Source organism: Leptidea sinapis, chromosome 22 (assembly GCF_905404315.1).
Source record: "Leptidea sinapis chromosome 22, ilLepSina1.1, whole genome shotgun sequence".
In the NCBI taxonomy this organism is placed as follows: Eukaryota; Metazoa; Arthropoda; class Insecta; order Lepidoptera; family Pieridae; genus Leptidea; species Leptidea sinapis.
The window spans coordinates 4564549-4592476 of record NC_066286.1 but is presented as its reverse complement, the minus strand read 5'-3'; the positions used below and the strand labels follow the sequence as shown (position 1 = coordinate 4592476).

General features: G+C 34.1%; 1 protein-coding gene across 1 annotated transcript in view; it reads right to left on the bottom strand.

Annotated features, from left to right (window-relative positions):
- LOC126970949 (uncharacterized) overlaps nt 1–26539 on the bottom strand; it is a 320824-nt gene extending 294285 nt beyond the window's left edge. The window contains exon 1 of the mRNA XM_050817094.1: nt 26275–26539. The gene's annotated coding sequence lies outside the window, so the exon portion shown is untranslated. The remainder of the gene's footprint in view (nt 1–26274) is intronic.
- Nucleotides 26540–27928: the final 1389 nt, after the last annotated feature.

Below are 27928 nucleotides of genomic sequence, written 5' to 3'. Positions count from 1 at the left end.
ATGGCAGTTATTGTTACAAGTATTTAAGGCGTGCTGTAGAAATGTAATAGATAGCCACCTGTGGGAGGCTCCTTCGCACAGGAAGCCGGCTATATTATGGGTCTTACAACGGCGCCTATTTTTGGCCTTGAAGCAGTAATGTGTAAACATTAATGTGTTTCGCTCTAAAGGGCGTCGTAGCTAGTGAAATTACTGGGCAAATGAGACGTAAAATATTATGACTCGATATCTTGATATCGAGCGCAATTGTAGTGCCGCTCAGATTTTTTTTTCAGGTTCTTCAAGAATCCTGAGCGGTCCTGCGTTGTAATGGGTAGGGCGCATCAATTACCATCAGCTGAACGTTCTGCTCGTCTCGTCCCTTATTTTCAAAAAAAAAAGATAACAGAAACTACGAAACTCCGGGTCGTCCTAACACTTGTTTTTCCCATATTTTTGTACGCTACAGAGACGTGGACTTTGCGACAAGATGAGAAAAAGAAAATTGATGCTCTGGAGATGTGGAGCTGGAGGAGTATGCTGGGAGTTTCGTGGACCGCTTCTCCATCTTCCAAGATATTGGCATAAGACAACGCCTTTCAGTGTTAGTACAGAGTCTCATACGTTCTTAGGACACGTCTCCCGACTCGAGAATGAGTCCATCGAGCGTGTTGTCCTGCAGGGCAAAGTGGATGACAGTGACCAGTCTCAGCGACGTACGGCGTGGTACTCAATAGCAATGAGCGTTGCATGAACGGACCAGTGCAATAAACCAGTCGAGATGCGTCGACAGTTCGACGTTTCACGTATTTCAAATGGACAAGTTCAATTCATAGACAATAACAGACGTAAACAAAGAGTTCGTTTCTCGTCCGTTTAAAACATATTGTAAATTATAAACTAATTTTCACCACTTCCATTATAACTTCACACTGCCGGCCTTTTACAGAGTACGTACCTAATCATGTAATAATGTACAAAAACCAATTGATCTTTTAAGTACGCCAAAATATGAATTAGTATTTTTGTAATATTGCTTTTATTAAATTTAGCTAGTAGAATCCCCATTAATTTTAAATTATTATAAAAATTAATATTTCTAATTTATTCATTACTAGCTGACCTGTCAAACGTTGTTTTGCCATATAAATTATATATATAAACCTTCCCTGAGCTTCAACGAATCTATTACAAAAGATTTCATTGAGATCGGTCGAATAGTTTAGGAGTTATTGGGGAACATACAATCTTTTATATATATATAAAAGAGAATGTCATTATTACGAATTAACACAGTCTAATTATAAGCCACGGCGGTCGTTCCGTCTTGCAACTCGTAATAGACTGTTTTGTCTAGCGTCTACAATATCATCGAAGGTGAACAGTTCACCATTTGGACTAGTCCATCCAGTTTCGTTACACTTATATACTTGACGACCCATCGCTAGTACTCAATAGTTTTGTTTTCCCGAGATTGCTTAGCGGCTGTGTAAATCGTTTGTGTGAGTCCGTGCGTGGATTCGGTCTAGTATGAAGTTACAGTTCTGTTCTTTCACTGTATTACGGTGTATGAGACGGTAACAAACACGTTCGATGTATATTCGGTTACACACATATAATATACAAGTGAAATTGATATAAACTTACTCGTTCTAACGTTTTCCACTTCCTTCTTTCTCAATGTCATACACTACTCCATGCTGGATAGCATATTATACAAAAAGTGTGTGTGTGTGTACTTAAATATGCACGCAAGAAGTTATACTTATTTGGCCTAACGAAGCAAAAATCTTTTAAATGATTTATTCCTCTTGCTATTCTACGTTTTTAGAAAGAACAATTTTGTAGAAATCTTGCAAAGATGGCTTTGACAATTAATTATTAAAATATAATGAATACGGTTGAATAGGCTTGAACCCTTTGTCTGTTCTAATAATGGACCAAGAACCCAAAAAAAATTAGGAACCAATTTCAACCTGTTAGTTTTGTGTTAAAGTGATGCGCGCGCATCTTAAAATTTCACTCATATATTTTTTTTTCATGGCGCAGCTAAAGTAGTATTACTTCAATTTAATTTCACACTTTAATTTTCACGTCCTATTGTAAATATTTAACATAATGTAAGCATATTAAATAGAATTGAAACAAATAATTCAGTAGTAAATAATCAATAATAAATTCAATGAACACCCTTGAGAATAAATAAGTTGAACCTTGCCTAATTTAGAAACAAGTTCTTTGATGTCAAAATTATTGTTAAACGTTACAATTATTACAAAGTTGAGTGTCACGGCCATTGCACGATTATAGTAGACCTACTTATAAATTTTTTAACATAAATTACAAATTCAACTCTAAGATATATAAAATGGTAATATGCTGGTATGATGCTCGATACAAATCTGCATTCTTTAGACTTTAGAGAATAATATATTATACAAGGTCGGACTAACATACATAATTATATTTTTTATGAGCAATTTTGTTTGAAATTGAAATTGAGTAGCTAAGTTGATTATACAGTTACTATTTTCAGTGTTGCTTAAGTTGCATTTATATATATATGTGCCATCATCATCATATTATCAGCCAGAACTCCACCTTCGCACGACACGCCACAAATTAGGATAACATCCCCACCATCTGGATGTGTGGCGGTCGTCCACAGTGCGGTTTTCAAGGAGCTTTCTTCCATGTACTTCAAAGCTGTGAAATGAGCTTCATTGTGCGGTGTTTCCGGGATGATTCGAAATTGGTACCTTCAAAAAAGCGCGTGCACTTTCCTCAAAAGCCGGCAAGGCTCCTGCGATTACTCTGATGTTGTAAGAGAATGTGAGTTAATGAGAATGCTGTTATAAATTATGTACTTACATAACAGTTCATTAGCTTATGCTGCATCAAATATATTCAGTAATTGAATGTAAATATTATTTGGAATAAAGATAGAAGGTATTAAAATGTATTTAATTCAAAAGAATTTTTAAAAACCCATTGTGTGATTTCTTAATGTAACCACAGATTGGGAACGAAGCGACCGTAAATAATAAGTTTTATTGTACGATATTACATTGTAACCATATTTGTATGAAATAAAAGAAGTCCGCTGAATTTCTTGCGCCCGTTCTTCTCAGCTCTGAGGCCTACGCTTTTTGGAATGTGTATCTTGTAGTGATATCATATCCTATTTAGAATTAAAATATTTGAATTTGATCAGATATTTCTCTCGTTTTGAGTGGAGACTTTAGGCTTAAGGGTTCATCAGCACAAACCCTTCTTATAGAATAGTTCAAGTGGCTTATAAATTTGACAGGTGACCTTAGACCTGGCTTGCATCTTTGTCAAACAATAAGTTTGCAATACGAAGAGGCAACTCTGCCAGCTACTTAGGCACCTTACCAGCAGATATGACCTCAATGCGGCTTACCGTTTAAAATTATGTATTTTATTACGGTTTTTTTTATTCAATAGATAGAACTTAGTTTATTGTGGTTTAGTATTAGTATGTTTATATTTTTTATGCAACAGTTTTATAATAAGTGTCGAAAAATACGAATGGCGTGGGTTGCGATGTGAGAGAAAATAATATGTATGTAATATAGTATGTACTTACTACCTAGGTAATATTTTTATGAACCTACCATACCTAACCGAGATTTAGTAGAGTATGTGGCAATACACATCAACTGTGATTTTTTTGCGACATAATAGTAGACATATACGGTAAACAATGCTTTTAGGCCATAGAGTAGATAAAGACTTTTTCAGACTTAATAAAATATATTGTATTATAAAAGGTTATAAGTTTCTTGCCACCTCTTGTCATTAAGCTCAAATTTATCAAAAGTGGTGGAAGATAGTGAAAAGAAAAAACTTATGAATGAAGTAATTTCGATTTGATTTACAATAAAAGTATATTAAAACATTCGAAAAAAATAAGTACTTATGTATAATGAAAAACAAAATAGTAAATATATAATCATACATATAAAGAATTATCAAAATCGGTTCACCCAGTCGAAAGTTCTGAGGTAACAAACATAAAAAAGCCGTGGTATTGAGAACCACCTCCTTTTTTGAAGTCGGTTAAGACTTCGCCTGGTCTACGTAGTTGTAACGGAAAACTAGCTAAGTTAACTTCAACCTGTAGCACCGACTACTAAAACTACTTTAAAGCACCATGTTAACGGTTATCGCGAACATAAAAGACCTCGAGCACCAAAAGCCGCTAAACGCGATATAAATTGAAACCTAAAGTAATCCACTTCCAACCATCTCGTTAATATTCACCGAATCACCAATACCCATAGCATTACGATGATAATAATGATAATTTAAGCGCTGATTATGACGAGATAATGTACGCTAATTAAATAATTGAGATCGTTTTTCATGCACAGGATTAATATCGTTTTAAACATGCGCGTTATCACACGTTTAGTAAATAAATATCATAACTCTATTAAATTATTTGTTATTCGATTATTATAAAGTTTGCTGCTCAAATTATCAGGGACTAGATCATTTGGCGTTGCGTTGAGACTTCGTTTCATTTTGTCTTTCACAGCATTTATAATGGGTAGTGTTCCGAAAGCTGTTTCACCTGATTCCTGCCGCTGAACGCACGACTCGCCACAGATTATAGTAACAACTCCACCATCTGGATGTGGATGTGGCGTTCCTTTTCATTCACATTCGTGCGGTTTTGCGCACAACAAAGCCATGGAATGAGCTTTCTTGTGCGGTGTTTCCGGGACGATACGACATTCCAAAAAAGCGCGTACACCTTCCTTAAATGTCCGCAACGCTCCTGAGTTTCCCCTAGTGTTGCAATACAATTTGGGCGTCGGTGATCACTTAACATCAGGTGACCCGTACGCTTGGAATTCCTCTGCTTCCATAAAAAAAGAAGTGGTAGATTTATGTATGAGATTACACATCATGCTGTGAAGATAATATTTTGACGTGTGACGTTGTAGACTGCATTACTTAATTTGAATTAATTGTAGTTTTTTGTATGCCTAAATAAAAAAAACAGTGCCGTCTACGGACGTTCAAAATTTACGACGCGTTAAAGTATAAAGCTTAGGAATTAGGCGTTAAAATATAATAAAAACAATATTCAAATATCAAAAGTGACTAGCGTGGATACATAGAGTAAAGAAAGAGATAGAAAGCCACGCAAGCCGATCTGACACACGTGGCGAGCGGCCTTAACGTATAACCTCGCTTCAATAAACTAAAATAAAACGTATAACTTCTAAATATATATACAATAATAGCTGACCCAGCAAACGCTGTATTGCCATTTAAAGGAATAAGAAAATTAAATAATTAAAATTTTTGGGGTATAAAAAACAGATGACGTCTGATTCTCAGACCTACCAAATATATCGTACTACACTAATCATTATATTCGAATGCCATCTTGCAACTTAATTGCGTATCAGTGGATGGAATAAAATAATATTAAAATCCCGATACAAAAATAGGTGTTGATCGTAGTCGTAAAAATATTACCTAATCATTTATGGAAAATAGATATTGGCCGATTCTCAGACCTACTCGATATACATACTTTCCAAACAAATCGATTCAGAGGTATCAGATGAGTTTGGTAAAAAACACAGCGACACGAGAATTTTATATATAAGATTATGCAAACTCGTCGTTACATTTATAGAGATTCAGTCAGGTACAGAACTCTCCAACCACTTTATCATTTTCAACTGAAGCGTCGAAAAACACGAAAATATTCGAAATCAGGAATGTTCATTATTCGGAGAACCACTAATTTAAGCTATTAATCTCTCAAGATTACCTTTGAAGAGTCGCGCTAATTACTTTTTTATTATTCGCTAAATTTGAAAACATCTTTGCGAAGGATGATCCACTTGAATATTTAAACGAAGCTCCTCCCTTATATCTTTATGAGAGCAGTAAGAGCTTACACTTGTACGATGTCTTACTTTTCCATAGCTGAGTATTTATACCAGTATTTTACAGGCTGATTTTATATTGTTATAATCAAACTTCTTTGTTTGGCTAACTGCACCTCAATATTTGTAGTATTAGCATTTGAGCCATACATATGAGACACACCAGTGGGCTCCTTTGCACAGGTTGCCGGCTACATTATGGGTACACCACAACGGCGTCTATTTCTGCCTTGAAGCAGTAATGTGTAAACATTGTTTTTTTTATGAAATTAAGGGACGAGACGAGCAGGACGTTGAGTTGATGTTTTTTGATACACCCTGCCCATAACAATGCAGTGCCACTTAGAATTCATGAAAAACACAAAAATTCTGAGTGACAATAGAATAGCGCTCGTCACCTCGAGACATAAGATGCTACGTCTCATTTGCCCATTATTGCATAGTTACACATTACTGCTTCACGGCAGAAATAGACACCGTTGTGGTACCCATAATCTAGCCGGCATCCTGTTCAAAGAAGTCAGAAAGAAGAAATAACTGGGCATATTAAGAGACTTAACATCATATGTCTGCAGGCGACGAGCGCAATTGTAGTGCAGCTCAGAATTTTTGAGTCTTTTCAAGAATGCTGAGCGGTACTGCCTTGTTTTTGGCAGGACGTATTAATTACCATCAGCTGAATGTCCAGGGCGTGTCCTCCCTTATTGCCACAAAAAAATACGCTTTTGGCTTGGCCTTTGTCAAAGGCTTCTTCTGAGGTTTGAATAAACAATCATAGAAGCGATGGGGCTTCGAAGTTTTACTTTAACATATTATTATAGTAATAATTTGTGTCAAGTGATCCTGTTTTTGTCATTGACCTTGACCTGACCTGACCTGATCTTTGCATTGTGTAGAAACTTTTCACCGTATTTTTGTATTAAAAGTAATCGATCAAAGGGTCTATCTACATATTAAAATGACAAATATTTTATTAAATTTAATTTCTTTTTACAGGAAAAATTTCGAGTAAAATTTCTTGCGCAGTTTCTTCCCTCGGAGGGCCAGAGTTTTCTCAAAGCAATGGTGAACCAATTGACGTCAATAGGAATTCTGAGGGAATGATGACCAATTGTTAGTGTTTTCTATTGAATTTCAAACGTGTTTAGGACACCTGATGTTAAGTGATACCTGTTGAATAATACTTGCTCTTTTCAGTAACTCAGCTGAAGTTAGCTTCTTTCAGATTTGGTTGTGGATGTGACATCTCCATCATCCTTTTAATCAAGTAGTCATATCTATTATATTATAATACCTATGCGCATGATGATATAAGAGGTGGTATCGATGATCAAGTCATTTCTGATCAGCTTGTTTCGATGGATTTGCGTAGAGACATATGCTCTCTGCATTTTTCCTACACATGTACAGCCTGGGGGCTCGGACATCGCACTAAACAATATTATTTAATATAATATGTATTACTAGAGATCTCTCTAAGATAAGATTAATAAATGAGAAAAAGATACATTGTGTATGCGAGAGCCTAGTTCATCTATTTATTTAAAACACAAAGGATTTTTAAAATTGATATTCTCACTATAAGATGTTGCTAGGTTGGTTAATTACGTAATATCTTAAGATAGAAGGACCCCTAAGTTGAGTCTTGACCGACTTGGTATTACATGGATCTCACAACTTTTTTCGGCAGAAGAACTGAGTTGCGAGACTTGGTTTTTTTTATTAAAGTTATGTTTTTGAATGGCATTGTATTATATAGTTGCATTAATAATTATCTGTTGTTATTATCTTGCGACTAACAAACTTTTGTCCTTAGTCAAATTACGCCCCCTTAACATAAGTGTATTTAAATTTTTACCAGCTAGAAATGAATTATAAATTGAAAAAGAATATTAAACAAAACATTTAAACTTCACTGCACTGTTTTTCGTGCGTCTACTTTAATTTTACTCTACAGATATACGTGGACCCTTAATATATAAGATTGACATACTTTTTACACAAATTATCTTGCCCCAAATTAAGCATATATAGCCTGTGTTATGGGTTACAAGACAACGATATTTTTAATACAATATACTTACTTAAACATATATAAATTCATAATATATACATACATAAATACATTTAAACATCCATGACTCGGAAACAAACACCTATATTCATCATATGAGTGCTTGTACCTACCGGGATTCGAACCCGGGACCTCTAGCTTAGTTAGGTAGGATCGCTAACCACTCGGCTATACAGGTCGCCAAACGGATTAAGGAAACCAACTCAGACCAAAAGTAATTTGAAGCCCAGGTCACATAATACGATAGGATGGCAAAGAATAATATGTACCCAGAAACATTCTATACAATGTGACATTTGTTTCTGTTCCAGCTTTTGTGAGAACCGCAGTTCGAATACGTGCCTTGATCTCAAATTCATTCGAGTAAAACTGAACAAAAACTTTTACCCGACATTTTCAGTTAACGCGCATTTGGATCTTTCATAGTATCAAAAAGCACATCTAAAATTTATTTATTTATTATTTCTTTCCTTAAAATGCTTATATATATAATCACGCTATAGTTCCAATTTTTATGAAATTAAGCGTATATAACCAACTCGCCTATAACATTTATTTAAGCTGTATTTGTAAATTCCTCCACTGAGAGATTAACAGTAAACAGCAATTTAAAAAAACTCTTCTTAAAGGATTAAAACGCATGTATTGTAACTTTGTTGTTACATTAAATTTTTGCGTAATCCTTTAAAAAGTGTTTTATTTAAATGTGTAACAATCGCTTTAATTAAAGAAAATACTATAAGTAAACAGGAAATAAAAATAGCATTTAAATAAAGTAATGCTTTAAATATATCGCTAAATATTCCACAATGTTATTAATAGTACTTAATATTCGTTACGTACAAGTAAACACTGCAATGCCACTCATTATTTTCAATTAAAATCTACTTAACAGTTGATAACCTGCTCATCCCTAATATATGCATATGAGGAATTGTTCTCAGTATCTTATCACGTCTTTTATTCTTTGAAATAACTGATGTTTTGTTATAGAAGATAAGTACAAAGCGTACATTAATGGTAAGTGATCACCGCTGCCCACATTCTTCTGTAACCTGACGTAATCACAGCAACGTTACGGGCGTTTTAGGTAGGTGTTCGCGCTTTTTATTAAGGTTCCCATGTCGTATCATCTTGGAAACTTAGCTCAATCATATTTGCATAGGGTTTGGCATTTTGGGTAGTTAGGCACATGGCAGATAATTTTGTTGAAAACCGCACTATAGATCAATGCTACGCATCCAGATCTAGTAATATAGACTAACAACCATTCCCAATATACTATCTACAGTTAGAGATAAATTACTACCTTCTACTGTCAGTAATTAGCTGTCAATAATCTGAAGCTGTCCCAATATACTCGATATGTCATTCTTATCGCCTTCTATTTACTAAAGTTCTATCGCTAGTAAGCTATACGTCCTCCCATTGGCACACAGCATGTACGTATAAGGTGAGTTACCGTCGATAAGTTTATTATTGGGACAGAAAAGTCAACGATAGTTACGATTTTTATCTCAAGTAAGAGATAGACTGAATAGTGGGAACGGCCGTAAACAGACAGATTGTCTATTTCTAAAGTATCACAAATAAGTTACGAGAAGACACATTACAGTTACAGCCCGTAAAGTATAAAACTTTGCATCAAACTTAAACAGTTCCAAAAATAAGTCACATAAAAAGTACAATACCCCAAAAAGTAGGAAAATTTGGAAGTTCATTTTGGGTGATATCTCTGCGTTGACGGATCTCATTTATGATGTTATTGTGCAGATAAAATCCAACAAAGGACAAATCTTCAAAGTTATTTAGTCCCTTCAGTTAATTTTAAAACACAATTTATTTTTAGCGATGCCGGTTTCAGCGTTATTAAGGACCATCATTTTTCATTTCGTTTTTATTTTACAATTACAACTAACTGTATAGTATTCGCTGTTTTATATACCCTTGACGATCATAGCTTTGATTTTTTTAATGAAAATAAGGGACAAGACGGGCACGACGTTCAGCTGATGGTAATTGATACGACCTGTCCATTACAATGCAGTGCCGCTCAGAATTCTTGCAAATACTGAGTGGCACTACAATTGTGCTCGTCACTTTGAGATAAAAGATGTTAAGTCTAACTTGCCCAGTAATTTCACTAGCTACGGCGCCCTTCAGACCAAAACACAATAATATTTACACATTATTGCTTCACGGCAGAAATAGGTGCCGTTGTGGTACTCATAATGTAGCCGGCCGACTTATAATAAATACTCTGAAACAGGTTATTGTCATATTGTGTCTTATATAAGACTTACGTAGTTCTAGATTCTGTACTTAATTTTCAGTCAGCTGTTACTCTCAAACTTGTATTTGGGAAAAACCAAAAGTTAGTATCTACTTAGTTATTTAAGCTAGCCAAACCTTTTTATGAAAAACTTTCATCGAAATTCTATAGTACTAGTGAAGTTCATTCAGCCTGAACATAAAAGAAAAAAAAAGTGTCAGTTGGATTCCAAGCATCGAACATTAAAGGTTCTATACTGCACTGACCCGGCAAACGTTCTGTATATAATTAATAAAATACTATTATTATTTCGTAAAATATGCTGTAAGAAGTGGCTGTGACATACACGGACAGACAGACAGACAGGTTTTTGCAATTTGGCAACGGAACGCTAATAAAAAAATTACGGTATTTCCAAAAAACCAATCATATTACACATTGGATTTACTTAGAAAATAGTCGCAATGTATTCAGTTGTTGAGAAATACATTTCGAAGCGATATTTAAATGTTATATAATCTGAGATTTTCCAGTGTCTGTGTTTGAAAAGCGTCGAGACACAGTCGTTCAAAGCCTTAATACTATTTACTTTTATCTACTCAGTAAAGAGCTCACAGCTGGTGTTATTTAATATTAATCTTTCCTATTGAGTTTTCAAGTATTCCTTTTAGAACTAATCACTTAAAATTGGAATATTAACGCGATGACTAGGACTTCTTAGTTAATAACCATTTTTGAACATTAGTTACCAAAAACGTTTTAACCACTTGATTGAAATTTATGAATTATGTTGAAATGGAAGAGCTATTTAGCTACACGAAGTATACTTAATAAAGGTATACCTTAATTATATTTTTGTAGACTTAATTTGTGATACCTCGTTTTTGGTACTGTTAATTTTAATTGATATGGAGAAGTTTGGCCTTCTGGCACAGGTGTTCTAAGTTGGGCTGATAGACGAAGTTTTGTCTACTCAGCAGAGTTGCCAATCTAGGCTTATTAGCGTAAAAATAAAAGCTTATTTATTTATTACTAGTCCTGTAAATAATAATCAAATTTTTTTTTTTTTTATGAATTTGTCAATAATAGAAAATATGTCTAATATTTGCTTTAGATTGCAAAATTTTCTCCCACAATGACAACAGCCACTTCGTCAATGGTGGGTGAATTAAACCTCCTTGCGTGTTCACCGGCTGGTGTTTTGTCAGCTCGAATTACAATATTATGGCTGTTTGATTTGCACGAACTCGTTGCATTCTAAGTCTATATACTTCACTGTCACTCTCTAATTCAAATTCAAATTCAAATTCAAATATTTACTTATGACTTATTAGTCTACATAAAAATAATCTGATAGATAGTTAACTACTGTTGTTAATCTAACAACTAAAGTTAGCTAAAATTAATTTTATTTTGTTAGCTCCTGAGAAAGTTAGAAAGATATAAAAATTCTTATAAGTTATTCATTTTAAACTATTCTTTCAATTTGATTTCTGAACGACAGGGGACACATAAAAGGAAAAACTAAATTGTTGTTTTTATTTAATTCTGAGCATTTTCATATTTATTGATCTTTTAAACCTTCCCTAGACTTCCACAAATAATTTAAGACCAACATTAACCAAACCGGTCCAGCCGTTCTCGAGTTTTAGCGAGACTAACGAACAGCATTAACAGCAATTCATATTTTTATATATAGATTTTAGTAAGAAAACCAATAGCATATAACAGATTAGATAAATAGCTTATAATATTTTACAATAATAATGCCAATAACAGGTTTCCTTTATATTATATTACCTATATTACGGTTTTCGATAAATTCAACATGAAAATGAGATTGATTTTGAGATTATATAGGTCGTTTCGTTACATATAAAAAATGTAACATCTACATTATATGTACTACATTAATATCTACTAAACTATATGTAATGGATATGATAAAATAAATAAACATATTAATACTAGTCAACCCACAACGGAACCGGCAGACGTTGTCCTGTACACGCGTCTTAAATTTAAAAGTTGGTCCAGCCTTTAGAAGGAGTTCAATAACATACACATGAGCAGGAGAATTATATTATATGGACGGATTAGAGAACCTAAACCAATCTCAAATTCACTGGAACACACAAAAAAATCATCAAAATCGGTCCAGCCGTTTAGTACGTAGTTCAATTTTTTATCTAAACCATTCTCGAATCCACCTGAAGACACACAGAAAGTTTCATTAAAATCGGTCCAGCCGTTTACGAAGAGTTCAGTTACAACAAAATATAAATATATAATATACAAGCTGACCCAGCAAACGTTGTATTCCCGATATTAAAATCGCGATACAAAAGTAACTGTTGATTGTAGATGGGTGAAAATTTGAAGTTGTATGTATTTCTTAATGCTGACTCATAATCAAACAAATTAAAAAAAAAATGACAAAAAAATTAAAAAAAAATCGTGTGGACCACCCTTAACATTTAGGGGGATGAAAAATAGATGTTGTCCGATTCTCAGACCTACCCAATATGCACTCAAAATTTCATGAGAATCCGTTTCGAAGGAGTTTAACTACAAACACCGCGACATGAGAATTTTATATATTAGACTAGCTGCCCCGACAGACGTTGTTCTGTAGATAGTAAAAAAACAACTGTTTTATATTTCAAAACATCAAAAATTATTTCGTAAATATGCTCCCTGTTGTTAGAATGAAATTGTTTCACAGCGGAACTGTCAAACCGTGCGTCACTAAATTCTCTCATAGAAAATATGTCCATACAAAACAAATATTGAAAATAAAAATATTTAGGGGTCCCAAATCGAAATAAAAACTACCCTATCTCTCAAGTTGGACCAAACTGCACTCCATGAAGTAATCACCATTAAAATCCGTTCATTAGTTTAGGAGTCCATTGAGGACAAACATTGTGACACGAGATTTATATATATTAAGATTAAGATATGTTTAGAGCATTAGTTACTTAGATGTATCATTGAAAGTAGCTTCGAGTTCTGATTTTAATTTAGATTTATTTACGGTGAAAAGGTCTACGTGACCGAATATTTTGTCTGTTAAAATAGATATTTTGTATTTGTAGTTATCATTTGGTTTGTACCTGTTTCGGACTGTATCTCTTCTCTACCGATATCAATACTGCCTCTCCATCCAGTTTGATTGATCCTACTTGTTGTATATGTTTTAAAAGAAAAATTCACGAACGAACAAGACTTTACCCCAATACATTACATTTCGCCGCATTACAATTCATTGTTTATCATAATTATAAAAAACTCAGCTATTCTTATCAACAAGCTCAAAAATATAATAAATAAAGAAAAAGCTCCTACAGAAGCTCATTAGATGCCAAATGAGGTCAAGAAAAAAAGTATATCTGGGATTTATAAGTACATGCAAAAATTACAATAGTTATTAACAAAATAATTGTTGCAAAAAATATTTGGCTTTCGTTTCAAACTTGAAAACGATTAATAATTAACAAATTTTGAAAGCTGAGGAAAATTACATTGACATCTCAAGTCAATTTCCTAATATGCAAATACTGGGGTTGAGCAGGTTATCAACTGTAAAGTAGATCCTGAAGATGAAGCCACAGCCTGAGAGTTGAACAAAGCACACAAGATTTTATAAAGATACGTCACTCGAACGGTTAGCTCAGTTGGTTAGAGCACCGGCACGGAACGCCTTAGGTCGTGGGTTGGAGACTCGCGTCGTTCATAAATTTTGTTTTTCAAATTTTATTTGTGAAAATTATATTTCCTAATATTAGAAATAATATTATAATCCCAATAGCCCAGTAATTTTAGAAGCTACGGTGCTACGGTGCTACTACACACTTTTTTAATTATTTTGATTGCGTAAAAAACATTTAACAATTTAAAACCTAAGTTCAACCAAATTATAACAAAAATATACGCTAGAATCTTTTAAAGCTTGAAATAATAAATAGATGTAAAATTTGAGGAAATTCCTTTATTATTCATAGATTCCACCTACAGATCTTTTTATTTTCTCTCATTTTATCTTTCTATGGAAATTATATTCAAATGAGTTACATGAATTAACAACGTAGTCAAAACCAAACTTAAAAAATACATCACTTTTTTAATATCCTTGAATTTTTTAAGTCAGTTAAAAAGCTGCTCTTTAGCAAATCTAGGCTGACATACGGTTTTTTTAATGACCGTAAGGGACGAGACGAGAAGGACGTTCAGCTGATGGTAATTAATACGCCTTGACCTATACAATGAAGTTCCGCTCAGGATTCTTGAAAAACCCAAAAGTTTTGAGCGGCACTACAATTATTGCGCTCGTCACCTTGAGACGCAAGATGTTAAGTCTCGTTTGCCCAGTAGCTACGGCGCCCTACAGACCCTACAGAGGATACGGCAGGCATGCCATATATCTATCTCTTAAGGATAATATACTATATCCATTTTAATGGTACATAAAAAATAATGCCAATCATAAAGCTTTAATGAAAAAGCTGTTTACACATATACGATATTAATCCTTATCATTTTATTACTTTAATATAATCTTATTATAAAATCATTCAGAAATACGTTTTTGTTTCATTATCTTTAATTACACATTTCCGGTGGCTTAAGACTATATTATTCACGAATACTTACATTAATATTCTTTTTTGCATTGACAGAAAAGCGTTTGTGGGGTCAGCTATTAAGATAGATATAATATATTAAAAATCTTTATATTTTGTATTGAAATTTGATAAACATTGTATTTGATTTTATTTTTATTCCATAAAAAAGAAAGTCAAAGGATTTATATTCATACGAGTAATGTGCCAATTGTATACCGGCCATTTATAATATTAATTATGAACATTTTGATTTAAGAAAACTTGTGCGTCTCAGAACGCCCGACAGAAGGTGACAGAACTCTTACGTAATTACTTAAATTTAATGCATATATTAATATGATAATATAAAGAAAGGATATTTAATAATACAATCTTTTATTGATTCTATAATATATTTTATTCTCAGTTACAATTCTTGAATATAATATACACTAGAATTTTGTGTATGTCCATTATTAACAATAGTAACAATTGGTTAGAGTGAGAGAGGAGGAGCTAGCCTGATGCTGCCGTATGCGTGAGAGAAAGGGAAGCCAGACATACTGGTGCCGTAACGCGTTACGTTACGAAGCGTTTTAACTTCCCATAAGAAGTTATCACTTCAAAAATTAGATTCATAATTTTATTCTTCTTACTCAACTACAAAACTTGTTAAGTATAAGCGTTTTGACTTAATAAGTTATTATTTCAACAGAAATGAATGGGTCTGTCTACCCCACTTACCCTTGCATGAGTCTATGACCTTTATTCTACAAATACTCAAACTTCTATAATCCGTCGAGTAAAATCTTCCAGCCGTGTCAGCCTAACTCAGCTAATTGTTTGACGCCGCACTGGAACGAACTTTCTCTGTGAAATCCTCCCTAAATTCGTTATTAGAAGCAGAGATAATATAACAAATTGATACCATAGTAAATTAATACAAAATTATATGAAGTGGAAAAATAAATCTAAAAGGTGGTCTAAAAGACGTGAATGTTGTAATGGATTTTAATGATGTTAAATTTTAACCTTTCTTTGTGGATAATAACATTCTTATATTCCAAGAAGCTTAGCATTCGAACCCCTTACCAAGCTCGTTAAATACATTACTAAGAAATAATGTTTTTTTTCCTTTTATTAGAAAAACCTAAGTTTTTTTTTATGGAAAAGTAGGACAAACGAGCGTACGGGTCACCTGAGTTTAAGTGATCACCGCCGCCCATAATCTCTTGCTACACCAGAGGAATCACAGGAGCGTTGCCGACGTTTAAGGAAGGTGTACGCGCTTTTTTTGAAGGTACCCATGTCGTACCGCGCAAAGAAGCTGATTCCACAGCTTTTAGTACGTGGAAGAAAGCTCCTTGAAAACCGCACTGTGGAGGACCGCCATACATCCAGATGGTGGGGATGATATCCTAACTTGTGGCGTGTCGTGCAAGTTTCATAATTTTAATTACAATCCAGTCCTATACTTATAACCAATATAATTTACTTAGTACTTACTTACTATTCTTATTGTCTCTATTAAGAGGAAAACAATATGTTCTTTATACTTAGTACATGTTATAATGACTTTTCATTGAATACAATAGAATATTTTATTTTTACTTTTACATAATATGTTTTACAAATTGAAACTAAACCAAATAACTAATTTATTATGTTTCAAAGTGATAATCCTCAGTACTGGGATTAAATTTATTTCACAAATAAAATTTTATGCGGGACTCGAACCCGCGACCTCTCGCGTTCCGTGCGAGCGCTCTTACCAACTCAGCTCGAACGAGTCCCGCATCGTTCGTAAAAATTTGTTTTAAACATAAACAATTAAAATTTTATTTGTGTAATAAACTAAATTTGAAAAAAAAACTGGTTCCTTCTCAGCTTAATGCTGTAACATATTACAGCGCTTGTTTTCTGGAGTATACGATACACTAGCTTTTCACTACACGAATTCAAAAGATTTAGTTAATTCATCTTATCACAAGGTCTGTGTTGTCGAGAAGCCCGATAGCCTCAGCGTTCACATGATTGTGAAGTCTTGTAATCATTAAATGTTTACTTACTTTCAATCACAAAAACACAAAGAGTGACCTATTGTTACATTTGAAATGGAATCCTCTGTGTGGAAAATTGGGGGGAACCACTGAAACAGAGCTGCAGTGAAGTTCCTTTTTACTACGACCCCTTCCGTAGAGATGTGTCTGAGCACACCGTCAAATGCTCGTCTGATATTAAACCCTTACAAATTCATTGTATGAATCCAACATCCATTAGCAACATTATCATTTGTATGATAAACATGACGTAGATATAATATAAACTCACTTACATTCTTTTAGGACTACATTTCAACAGGAGATACTTAATAAACTCAACTTTTACGCAAAACGTGTTAAAGTCCACCCAAACGCACTCGCCTGCAATCTGATGAATTAAAATTTTTCAACAAACTAAACAGAAATGTTGTATAACATAATGGCATTAAAAAATGGATTGGTCACTGGACTAATACCATTATAAGACTAATTATAACTTTATAAGCTCTAGCTAAATGCCTAGCAGATTGCAAGATATAAAGAAAATATGTAAATAAATATATTGTTTACTGTCCGTTTGGTTACGCAACCAAATTGGTGGCGTGACCAGCTCGAACGTGTCATGACTCTAGTGTCTAGTGTGGTATCCCGGTGAAATGTAGCCCTTATACTACAAAGATGTGCTAAATTCTCAGTGATTTCGATTGGGCTGTCTTCTTCCTTAAGTATAAGGATAGCGCACTGGCCTCACACTCTAGCAGGATATGCCCAGAGTCTTCAGAGGCTTTGCAGCGATGATGGCTATTTGCCCATTCAGCTTGCAGCCAGAGAAATAAAAGTAACCTACAACCTTTTTTATTACTTAAGATTTCAATTATTAATTTCAATTTATTTTTAAAATATAAATACTATTCCAACAATGCAGAGTGTGTACATTTTGAACTTTTCATTAAATTCATTCAATTTCACTTATTACTTGTCAGCTGTATAGCTACAGATATACTGCTTTAAGCATTTCGGTGACGCGAACTCGTTTTCACTTCAAAAAACATGTTAGGGTTTGCTGTTGTCTCCTGTCCATGTATATGCATAGCTTAACACGCTACCTCTGTAAGCAGTCCGAAGGACTTTAGCTTGCTGATGACCTGGTATAGAAGTCCAATGACTAGTGTGCTATGTTAAGGGGTATAGTTAAAACCGACCACAAAACAAGCCGTTATAAGTAATTAATTTAATAAATCGCTAGGTAATTTGTAGGAACGTATAAAGTATAAATAATATTTGATAATGTTGCTTAACGTAGTCTCTAAAGAGCTTGATTTGAAGTTACACGACCTACTTCGTGACGGATTTCAGCGTGAAAATGTTTTATCTATTGTAGTAGCAGACGATATAAATTCGGACAAATTTTATCCAAATAATATTTGGTACGTTGGGAATCATAAATCTACGTTGTCAAACTTCTAACCTTCTCATAAATATTATCTAGAATCAATTTATTAAACGCTAGATAGTGCGCAGACTTCACCTGGAGTAAAATATTGATAGCAAAAATATTATTGTCTTAGCTCTCTACATATTTTAATTTCAAGAGTTTTGGTGGCTGAAATTTAATGCATGTAGTGCCGTGGTCTGTTTTAGAAAAGTATTATTATTGTACACGAAAATAAGTTATAATTTTCATTAAAAGGGGTCAAATATTTGGCAAAAAAGAATTTTTAACACCACTGATAGCCAATACTTACCAGAGAAAGGCTCCCTTGCACAGGATGCCGGCTAGGATATGGGTATCACAGACGCGCCTTTTTCTGCCGTGCATTAAAGCATTATAGTGTTTCGGTCTGAAAATGAGGCTTTACATCTTATGTCTCAAGGTGACGAGCACAATTGTAGTGCCGCTCAGAATGTTTGATGTTTTTCAAGAATCCTGAGAAGCACTCCATTGTAATGGGCAGGGCATATCAATTACTATCAGCTGAACGTCCTGCTCGTCTCTTCCCGTATTTTCATAAAATAATACTATAACCTATATATTGGTAGGTATATAGGTACATATATATTACTCAATCCGTAATTTAAATCTATTCTTACTATTAATACAGTTTGTACCGTGTGTCACACCGGTGCAGCAGTGTTTATTGAAAAGGTTGCTTACTTATCACCAATAAATAACATGCTTCACAAAATATTTACACGAGTAGCCTAGATTCAAAATATTTTCACAGTAGTCCCCCACTAAATGGACCGACGATCTGGTCAATATCACCGGAACACGTTGGGTAAGGTCAGCGCAGGACCGATCGTCGTGGCGATCTTTGGGGGAGGCCTGTGTCCAGCAGTGAACGTCTTCCGGCTGAAGTGATGATGATGAAGTAATAATGAATAAAAATGAAGCTCTTATTGTTCAATGAGTTGAACAGAGCTAATTTGCTACTCTGATATGAAAAAATTCACTCTCGTTTGAGAGTTTAGCTTTAGATAGAGTTATATAATATTATAATGATGATGAATATACTATAATAAAAAATAAAGATATTATCTGTCACTTTGCACGGTGTAGTACCAAAAACATTATTAAAACTGACATTTTACTCACAGAACACGAAATACGAGTTTGAAGCTAGGTCATAAACCTAATGCTGCTTATGTGACCAGACAAAAACAAAATGACACCGCACAGATTCACATAATTTAAGTAAACATTCTTATTGAGCACATTCAGGCGGGGAAAACTGTAGTAATAGCGTGCTTATATAAATAAACACTTCGTTGTTCTGAGTTGCTAAAAGGTCCTTTTGAGAAAACAATTTTTTTTGAAAATAAGAACATACTGACGAATTGAAAACCGCCACTTAAACGCTTGTACTTATTTCTTCTTACTTATGAATGTTGTCTATGTTATTTTGTTTTTATTTTTGTATACTTTGTTGGTGCTTATAACTAAATAACTTAGTTAAAGTTACAAAATCAAGTTAGTTCTGGCTGCGTAGTTATATCTTTATATTTCTTCAAATTATCAAGAACTATATAACCATTCGATGACCAATATGTTACACATAATATTATGTCGTTCTATCATGATCAGCCAGAAGACGTCCACTGCTGGAAAAAAGCCTCCCCTACTACCTCGACGATCGGTCCTGCGCTGTCCTCATCCAACGTATTCCGTCAATCTTAACCAGATCGTCGGTCCATCTTGTGGGGGGCCTACCAACACTGCGTCTTCCGGTACGTGGTCGCCATTCGAGGACTTTACTGCCCCAACGGCCATCTGTCCGTCGAACTATATGCCCTGCCCACTGCCACTTCAGTTTCGCAATAATTTGGTCTATGTCGCCAAGTTTGGTTCTCCTACGGATCTCCACATTTCTGATTCGATCTCGCAGGGAAACTCCGAGCATAGCACTCTCCATTGCCTTCTGAGCAACCATGAGCTTTCTCATAAGGCCCGTAGTTAGCGACCACGATCACTGAAAACACACACCTTCGTCTTAATACTCATTCTATTTTAAACAATTATTATCCAACTACATAAACGTATTTTGTGTGTTTGTCATATTGTATTCATTGTTATTGTGCTATAAGAAATAAGTAGAGTTATAACAATTTCTTCATCAAGGTTCAATACTAAACAGACATACACGAACAATGTCAAACATTTAAATTGCTCTCCTATTAAACTGCTATTACCAGTTCTTTTACCTATGTCTATACACTAACTGTGTCCCCTTGACCTACTTACATATTACTCACGGCAGATGACTTATACGCTTGATTTATTGACTTACTCTAAACGTGTATTAATAGCGGGTGATTTAAATCAGAAGCAAACTGATGGCTTTATTTGACTCGATGTTTGAGAATATAATGTGCATTAAGCAATGACTTACGCAATCTTATACGGTTCTTAGGTATGCAAAGGGGTTAAGTAAAATTTTTTTGGTCAAAATAGGATTTTACATCACTTATTGAAAGTCAAAAACTATCACCCATTCAAAAAAGAATGCCTCAGTCCTGAGAAGAATGGGTGCAACAAACTCAGCAGGCATTTATCTTAATCAAAGAATGTTTACAAAGTAATATAGTACAATTAAACTAATTATTTAATAGCCTGAGGGCGGTCGCTCCATTCCCAATACGTGGTATCAATAACTAATGTATATAAAAGTGCGCTTAAATTACAAGAAGTAACTTTTAATTTAATATAAATACTGTGGTAAAATTAGTTTATTTATTTGATATGATATATATGTAATAAAAGATTGATTTTGTGAATGCAAATAACCCATAGGAAATTTAAAACTTAGGTAGTAATTTAAAACTGTTTTACTAGTTTCAATGTATGAAAATGTATGATGAAATACAATTTTAATTTGTTTTTTGTGTGAAAAAAAGTATTTTAAACAAGATTAATAAAGTGCGCTCGTCACTTTGTAACATAAGATGACGTGAACCAGTAGACCAAGATTTACGATCGATGCGTCACTCGGACGTTTTATTTATTTTTTATTTTTCAACCAAATTTACGAAGGAGGAGGTTCTCAATTCGATCAGTATTTTTTATGTATGTACACCTGATTACGCTGAAATTTATGATCCGATTAACATGATTCTTTCGTTTGGCATTATTTGGCCCAGTACTTTTCATTTTATGAATATTTTAGACTTAACCCATCAATAGGTAGTATTTTATTAATATTAAAGCTTATTAGGTTTGCATAAGACGTGTGTCAAATTAAATCTTTATTACTTACTTAAGTTATTTTATAATTTTCAATTTTTGAAGTCGGTTTTTTTAAACGTTGTTTTTTATTTATTTATTAATTATTAATTATAATTGCAAACATTGCTTCTTTATGCCTAATATAACTTGTTCAATATATATCTTATAATAAAAACAAAGGGTCGCCATAATGTATTTGAATTCCTCTGGATGGCTCGCTAGGAAAGCCTGTGTAGGTAATGTGATAAGATAGGTATATTTGGTTAAGGTTTGATAGTCCCGCATCGATCATAAATGTTGGTACAAATTGAAATTGTAGTCTCATCATAACTTGCTACGGCGCAATTCTAACCGAAACAGCAATAATATTTGGCCATTAATGCTACTAGGCCATCACCAGTGGGAGGCTCCTTTACACAGTAATATGTCGGTTAAATTATGGGTACTACGACAGTGCCTATTTCTGCCGTGAAGCAGTAATGTGTAAACATCATTGTGTTTCGGTCAGAAGCCGCCGCCGTAGCTAGTGAAATTACTGGGCAAATAAGCGCAATTGTAGTGCCGCTCAGAATTTTCGGGTTTTTCAAGAATCCGGTTCGGCACTACATTTTTATGGGCAGGGCGTATCAATTACCATCACTGAACGTCCTGCTCGTCTCGTCCCTTATTTTCATTAAAAAAAGGCAGATTAAATCGCCATTGTGGTACCCACTTAGCCGGTACTAAGAAGTAAATTCCAATTTACCTATTTTATCAATTTCTTTATTTAATTACCAATTATATTCAGTGGTGTATAAACGCAGTTGTCAGTTCCTATCAACTGTTCCCAGTCCAATCAAATACGACAGCCCAAATGGTCTCGTTCTATTTCAATATATAATATTTGAGTATTAATTTGGTGAGAGTGCTAAGATTAATTCCGAGAACTATACAGTTACGATATACAATTAGTGTAAGTTAGGTATTAACCAGGTATGCATCTGTTCGTCCGTTATCCGTTCTGTTCTGATTTGAGTAATACTTTTATGATATCTCCTTACAATATAACTATCAGAAATGTGTATATTGTTATGTTTTGAAACAGAGGACCTGAGTGGTTCCACTTGGTGCAAAAACTAGGAAAAACGTGTTTTTCCAACTATTTCATAGTTATTATTTTCCTAGCTAGATCAGTCCAACATCATCACCAGCCGGAAGATGTCCACTGCTGGACAAAGGCCTCCCCCAAAGATCTCCACGACGACCGGTACTGCGCTGCCCTCGTGAAACGTACTCCGGTGATCTTGACCAGATCGTTGGTCCATCTTTTGGGAGATCTACCAACACTGCGTCTTCCCGTACGTGGTCGCCATTCGAGGACTTTACTGCCCCACCGGCCATCCGTCCGTTGAAGTATGTGCCCTGCCCATAGTCACGTAAGTATCGCAATCATTTGGGCTATGTCAGTGACTTTGATCTCGCAGGCAAACTCTAAGCATAGCCCTCTCCATTGCCCTACGAGCGACAATGAGCTTTCTCATAAGGCCCATAGTTAGCGACCACGTCTGCATATCCATAAGTCCTCACTGGCAACACACACTGGTTGAAAACCTTCGTCTGCAGACACTGCGGTGTATCAGTTTATCGCCCGCAAAAAAACCCCAGGGAGAGCCAGTTCCCAAACACGTAAACTATAGATATTGAAAAAAGTGTAAATTCAATTGTGTTTACAAGAATTGCTCCTTTTAAATGCAAAAATAAGTAGTCTATAACTAGAACAGTCAAAATTCAGGGAAATTACCTAAATAATTGAAAAGATGTTATTTTTTTTAGATACATGCGATTTTAGATATCATCCCCAATATCTATATAATATCTAGCGTTCTTCTATAGTATGGTTTCCAAATAACTTTTTTCCACACTAGGGTTGTGAATCCCAAATTAAAAAAAAACTAAGATTTGAAGTTGGAATAACAAGAACAATTTAGTTCAAATCAGGGTTGCAATAGCTAGTGAAAATAATATATATAATCAAAATAACCATATTTTTAATAAAAATAATAGTTATACGAATTCAAAACTAGTTATTAAAATATAGAACAAAATAAAAGCCAGTAAATGCGAGGACATAAATTAAATATTAACACATTCACAAGTATCTTTCTATTTTAATCTGTATTCTCTGAATAAATAATAGCAATGATTAAAAATCCAGAACGCTGCTTAAAAACTATTTTGAACATCCGAATACATTACAAAAACTTTGACTTGTTGTGGGAAAACAGGACGGCAACTTTATTCCACATCATATTCATTTCCAGTGGGAGGCTCCTTTGCACCGGATGCCGGCTAGATTATGGTTACCACAACAGCGCCTATTTCTGTCGTGACGCAGTAATGTGTAAGCATTATTGTGTTACGCTCTGATTTGGGCCGTAGCTAGTGAAATTACTGGGCAAATGAGACTTGACATCCTATGTCTCAAGGTGACGAGCGCAGGTAGTTATAGTGCCGCTTAGATTTTTTGGGTTTTTCAATAATCCTGAGCGGCACTGCATTGTAATGGGCAGAGCGTATCAATTACTTTCAGCTGAACGTCCTGCTCGTCTCGTCCCTTGTTTTCATAAAAGAAAACATGTAATTCTGAAGTTGTAGAGCAGCAGAGGTGATTACTTAATATCACAAGACTTATGTCACCGCTGACATAAAATTTTCGCTCACTATTATTGTTTTTAGCAACACGGTGGCAACGAGAAATATGGTAGGATTAACTGCTTAAATATTTAAATTCTCTCGGTGCATGAGTACCCAACTTAATTGGACATTTAACATTAATTAACAAATTAATCTCATGAGACCTGAGATAACTAGCCGTACTGTTTGTGGACTGATAAAATTAACTACTCTTACTTATACAGGTTGTTCGAAGTAAATCCATCAAACAGCATTATATTACAAATATTGCTTAGTAGATGAAATATTGGTACATTAAAACGTTTTAATTAAATAGCCTGGAAGTAGTTGCTGCATACAATTATGTTCTCAACCTATATTGAGAGGTCTCCATTGGCATCAACTTTTTAAATTCCATTTTTTTTTATTATAAAAATAGGAAATCGAGTGGTGAGGATTACGCCATAACAATATAGCTTCCTAACTTGCTCTGAATGTTCAACACAATCAAAAGCCTTAGATAAATCACAGAAGACTAAAAGTGCATTTTGTGATTCAAATTCAAATATTTTTATTCAAAAAAAGGATATAAAATCATTAATTATTGAACGTCAAAAACATTCGAATTAGTGTGCCTCAGACCTGAGAAGCACAGTTTTTTTTTTATAAAAATATGGATTACAATGTTATATCGTACAATAAAAATATAATTAAAGAGCCTGAAGTTATTCGATCAATTCACAGTCTGTAGTATCATTAAGAAAATCATTAATTTACCACACATATGTTTAATAACAATTCTTTTAAATTTTGTAACACATTTGTTTTGTACATTTTCACAACTTCTCGACCTAACCGAGTTCCTTCAAAGCCTCAAAAATATTCTTGACAAGGTCAACACCTGCATCAATAACTGAACTCCTAGTAAAGCTAAATTGTGTCACATGAACAACGTAAATACATGAAGTATATCAGCATTTCGGTTAAAATTTATTATTCAAAAAGTTTACTACCGATTGGTAATACCGAAACAGGACGATAGATAGTTTTATTTGGGTCAGAAGTGCTTTCGGACTCAAATTCTAAGTAAGTTACTGTTTACTAGAAAATAACTATTAAAGTTAATAATATTATGTGATTGAACTAGTAATTATAACAATGATTATGATTTTACACTTTTAACGATGTGTATTTTATACTATCATCTGATGGTAAAACAATGATTTTTTAAATATTTTAAAATTTTATAAATATTTAAAACACGGAACCCTGACTTCTGTGGGTATAAACACCACCCACCATTTAACCATTATAAAGACGCATGCATACTAAGAGGTAATTGTTCTCCAAAGGAAAAAATATATTAGAGGAAAGGGAAAAGATTAAACAGGAAAATACTCAGCGATCAAACTAAATTAGATGACCTTGTCGCCAGAAATTACAATCAGATACAGATACGCGATCTCTTTCTTAAATAGCTGGCATGACCCTTTATATAACAATTAATTTACTTCTTTAAACTACTTTCAAATTTAAATAAAAATTGGGACAACTTGGATTTATTTAATGGAGGCTTAATAAAAAATAAAAAGCTGCTTCCTGTTGAAACATCTTCTTCAATAAAAACTGCGACGTCTTTATTGTTTATAGTACTTTTTAACAATTTTTTCCGAACATTAATAAATTAAATACCAATATTCGGCGCTCTACTACATAATATTAAATGACCATTAGATTTTTCTAAGCATCGTTTTATTTTAAACTTACAACTAATTCGGTATTAAGTTGATAATATAATATAAACACATAAATAAATTTTACCAAGTAGATACTTATTTTATACTTGAATTGTTTAGTTAAAATAAAAATAAAAAAATACTCTGAAGTGAAAAACGTGTTTACATATTTCAAGTTATTATTAAGTTTCTTATAAGTAATACAAACGGGAAACTGAATAAGGAAATTCTTACAAAATTTTCAGTTAATACTCACATATTAATATCAAATATATTTTCTCAGATCACACAACACGAATAAAATCAATTTGATGCAGCAATTAAAAAACAATATAAACACAGCACTGCACTTCAAAATCCACTTAACTGTCAACGATCAATTTTTTATTTCCGCCAAATATTAGAACTGTCAAAAATTACTTTTAAATTTCCACACGCAAACGGAGGTCATTAAGTGAAGCCAGTTCGAATATCGTAAAGAACGCGTTGTTGGGAACGACAAACACACGGCATACTTTAAACTCGACAGCCCAAAGGGAACTGAGCGCTTGATAGTAGATACCTGCAGCGGCACGCACACAAGTGTGCGACGCACAAGCGCGTTGTACTCTTCAAAGCTCTGTCTACGGTAACTTTGTCTGTTGTGCTTGTTAGGTTCGCTTCTACGTTCGTTGTCTTGAGTCATTAGATATACTGTGCTCGAATGTGTCATTCTGTGATCAACCTTGACTTTAATTTTAATGTGAATTATTATCATTGACGTAAGTTCCGTACTTTGTGTTTTTTTTTATGAAAATAAGGGACGCGACGAGCAGCACGTTCGGCTGATGGTAATTGATACGCCCTGCCCATTACAATGCAGTGCCGCTCTGGATTTTTGAAAAACCCAAAAACTGTGAGCGGCACTACAATTGCGCTCGTCACCTTGAGATGTAAGATGTTAAGTCTCATTTGCCCAGTAATTTGACTAGCTACGGCACCCTTCAGACCGAAACACAGTAATGTTTACACATTACTGCTTCACGCCAGATATAGGCGCCGTTGTGGTAGCTATAGCTATATCTAGCCGGCATCCTATGCAAACGAGCCTCAAACTGGTGTATTATCAGATCAGATAAAGAAGGCATACTATAGTTTAGTATATTGTATAAATGATAATAACGCATTGTTTAATGATAATGTCTGGTTCTAAGCAGGCCACCAAAAATTGTATAATTTTAAATTAAATAGGCTAAGTTGTTGGGCTTGATGGAATGGGAGTTTCTTATCTCTTAATCTCCCAATGTCATAACTCCGTTTACGAACTGATGTTATGACAATTACCAATTGTTATTGCAATGTGTTATGTTATTGTCACTCCGGATGGTTAAATAAATATTTTTCTACGAAAACAAACTGTTGATTGTAGATGGGTGAAAATTTGAAGTTGTAATGCTGACTCATAATCAAACAAATTAAAAAAAAAATTGTAAAAAAAATTAAAAAAAAAAATCGTGTGGACCATCCTTAACATTTAGGGGGATGAAAAATAGATGTTGTCCGATTCTCAGACCTACCCAATATGCACTCAAAATTTCATGAGAATCGGTCAAGCCGTTTCGGAGGAGTTCAATGTTTAACACCATGACACGAGAATTTTATATATTAGAAGATTTTAGCATACAGGCACCAGTATAGTCCTTTTCACCGGATGTTTTGACGTAATTCTAATTGATAACTACAAGTTAAAAATATATAAGCGTATTAATATTATTTTAAGTTTACTTAAAATATAATAGAAGGTAACCAAGCCGTGCATGTTTATATGTTTGTTACCTCTGAACTCTATCGGTAATAATATTTTTTTTTTTATGAAAAAAAGGGGCGAGGCGAGCAGGACGTTCAGGTGACGGTAATTGATACACCCTGCC